This window comes from Paramisgurnus dabryanus, chromosome 21, assembly GCF_030506205.2.
Source record: "Paramisgurnus dabryanus chromosome 21, PD_genome_1.1, whole genome shotgun sequence".
Taxonomy (NCBI): domain Eukaryota; kingdom Metazoa; phylum Chordata; class Actinopteri; order Cypriniformes; family Cobitidae; genus Paramisgurnus; species Paramisgurnus dabryanus.
This window is the reverse complement of record NC_133357.1, coordinates 18,597,359-18,600,889: the sequence shown is the minus strand read 5'-3', so window position 1 is coordinate 18,600,889 and position 3,531 is coordinate 18,597,359.

Genomic DNA, 3,531 nt, shown 5'->3' with positions numbered 1-3,531 from the left:
AGTACCTAGACAACTTTTTAGTTCTCATTACCGAAACACGAGTTTGTAAATGCATATATTTCATGTAATATCATGTTGCGGTAATGATAATCAAATATATTGCCTTCAAGGGCTTTTAAAAGATTCTGATGCTGGACACCTTCTAAATCCGGATTTCGTAAGAATCACCCAGATATGTAACAATATGATTAAAGCACAGAATTCGGCAGAAACTCAACATATTTTAAATTGCTTATGAAAGATGTCACAACCTTGGCTTGCTTGCACATAACAAAAAATGTTCTTCCCCCAGTGTCACCCAAACTTTTTGATCCTCTATTGCTTACCCATGTTTAGGTTAAGGGGTTTGTTCACATCACACACCTGCATTTTTATGCATACCATTTTTACATCTGTGCTTATGTAACCGTGCGATTTCTGAGCGGCCCCCGAGCTGGACCGAGTCCAAGTCGTCAGCAAAGATATAACTGATGACATCACATCTCTTTTTAAGCAGGCTGTGGAAGTGAAATGTGGATATCCTTGACTTGATGTTTAAAGGAGTGTGGCACACACGCAGTGAGAATAGATGAGTGCATGACAGATGGCCACCGATTTTGGCACAGAGGATAAATTTACGAGTGTTTTTCTCAGTATGTACCCAGCGCACCAACAACCAAAAGTCGTTGTTTTGCTGAAAGCGACATTTTCCGCTTGTGATCATATAATGCATATTCATTTAATCTAGTCAATCACAAAGGCATACATATGGTTGCTTGGCTTTCTCCTGTGACAGTTTATCTTTATCTCATTCAAGGAAGACATGAAAATGGGAACTTTTGTCATTTTCGTTTTTCCTCACTGCAGAAAACTCGTGTCAAAATTTCTCAACAAAACGATTCAAGTTTCGGTTTTCATAGTTGTATTTTTCTGGCCAGTCTATGGCCTTGATCTCTCTCTCTCTCTCTCTCTCTCTCTCTCTCTCTCTCTCTCTCTCTCTCTCTCTCTCTCTCTCTCTCTCTCTCTAATATATTGTAAATCACTATTCTTGTTTCAAGACATTCTCATTTATTCTTTTGATTTTAAATGCCTCACTGAATGGATGGAAAAAGTAATTGATAACACATATTTTAACTCTCCTGCCTCTCTCTCTCTCTCTCTCTCTCTCTCTCTCTCTCTCTCTCTCTCTCTCGCTCTCTCTCTCTCAATGGGTCTCATTCACTAAGCATGTGTACACACAAATTTGTTTGAATAATGTGCGTACGGACATTTTAACTTACAAATCATGATTCAATAAAAACTTTCTTACTAAAATGTATTTTAAATGAATGCAAAAACAAGGTCTAAATTGTCCTTACGTTTTTGCATACGTTTAAAATTTATTTTAGTACGAAAGTTTTTGTTGAATCGTGATTTGTAAGTTAAAACGTCCGTACAAATTTTTGCGTACGCATGCTTAGTGAACGAGACCCATTGACTTTTTTAAATAGTCTCTCTTAGTGATCTAGTGCAGATTTATTGTAAACTGGGAACAGTGGTTCTTCCAAAATATTTGAATTTCGTGGGCTTTCTGATAAGATCAACATAAAAATTTTGCACCATAAAAAGAAAACCTAAGAATCTTTTCCATCTAAAAGGGATAGTTCACCCAAAATGAAAGTTCTGTCATCATTTCCTCATGCTCATGTTGTTTAAAACCTGTATGTGTTTCTTAATTCTGTTAACACAAAATAAGATATTTTGATAAATGATGGTAAGCACACACTTTATGGTACCCATTGACTTCCATGGTAGGGAAAAGAATACAATGAAAGTCAATGGGTAACGTCAACTGTGTGGTTCCCATCATTTATCAAAATATCTTATTTTGTGTTCAACAGATTAAAGAAACTCATGCAAGTTTAGAACAACATGAGGAAGAGAAAATTACAGATTTTAAATTTTTGGGTAAACTACTCCTCAAAGATTGGACGGTTTCTTTTTATGGTATAACATTTCTGTGTAGAAAAATATTCACAAATTGTTTTCTTTAAAATGCTTTATATAAAGTGTTTGAATTTTTATTATAAATTCAATAATTAATTTATAAAAAAAATTGTTCTACTCAATCCTAAATGTTTTACTTAAATAGCCACTGTTTACCTCTGAAAACAGTCAAGATAAAAAAATCATGACAGTCAGCTACTAACAACAGTATTAGATGTCATGTTCAATTGTTAACCAACAATATAACATTGATAGTTGTACCGCATCAAAAAAGCAGAAAAATAAGTTGAAAACCTGGAAAAACGTACTGCTATTTCTTAAAAAATTATATCATCACTGTTTTTATTCATAGGAAGAGAGAAGTTTACTGAGCTGAGGTAAGGTGTAAACATGATATTACTTATTTGATAAAAAATGTTTCTAACTCAAATTTTCTGCTTCTCTCATTCTTAAACAAATTAACAGATACACCTGCCTATTATCATCCACTAAAACAATGACCTTCTACACAAACTATTAGTATACTATATAGGTATACTGTAGATCTCAAAGCAAATGTGTGAGCAAATTGGAAACGTTTCAGGTCGCTCTGGCAGTCGTATATTAGGAAGAGAACAGGGGGCGGGGTGTGCGGCCCTGGGTTCTCCCTAACAACATTACAATGAAAAGAACAGGCGGTGGGGAACGACATTGTCATTAACCTTTGCTGCGAATGTAAATCAACGCCCGTTCACGCAAATTACCCCAATTCCACACAACCCTTCACCAAAGACCCGACCAGAAATCTCCCAGATAAATGATGGGAAGGCGCGTGGGGAGTGCATGGACAAGGCCTTAGTGTTTCTGTTTGCTTATTTTTTTTGAAATGTCGCTTTTTTCCACCTTTCACGTAACCACATTTCATGTGCATCACTTATGCCTTATACAACAATAAGACTGAAATAATTGCTTATGAGAAAAATCCTACTGGTGATTTCATCACCACCATCGTGAACAGAAGTGTGATATCACGTTCATTATGCTCGGCGTATCTCGAGCCACATTAATGCAACGAGAGATGCGTTTATCCCGCAATGACAGCAGGTGATGGATGGACAGCTGCCGCGTCTGCACGCGCTCGGTTGGGACGTCGACATATTGCACGTCATACGGAAAGGTAACAAATTCACCAGGACGGCTCGAACCATCTGTCTGTGTGTCCTCGCTCTAACAAAAGAGGTCACCGTGAGTCAGGACACACTGCAGCCGTCCATTGTCCTGTCCTCGCCGTTTAACGGGCGGTTGAAGACATTTAACAAAACAGCTGAAGAACAATATTAGGCGTAAAAGCCTTAACCTTGGGTCTGATGAAACAGCAAGAAGATTCATGCTAAAATGTAATTGTATGGAAACACAGTCATTTGAGGAGGCAGGAAGAACAGAGGAACTTTGAAATACCGTGAGCTATAAAATTGGACGACATCTGTACAAAATGGAGGCAGTTGTGTGGGCCTACACGCACAAAGCAAATCAAAATTTTAGAGCGTGCACGATAATCCCTGTGCTGTCCTGAGGGAAAATGTCTCT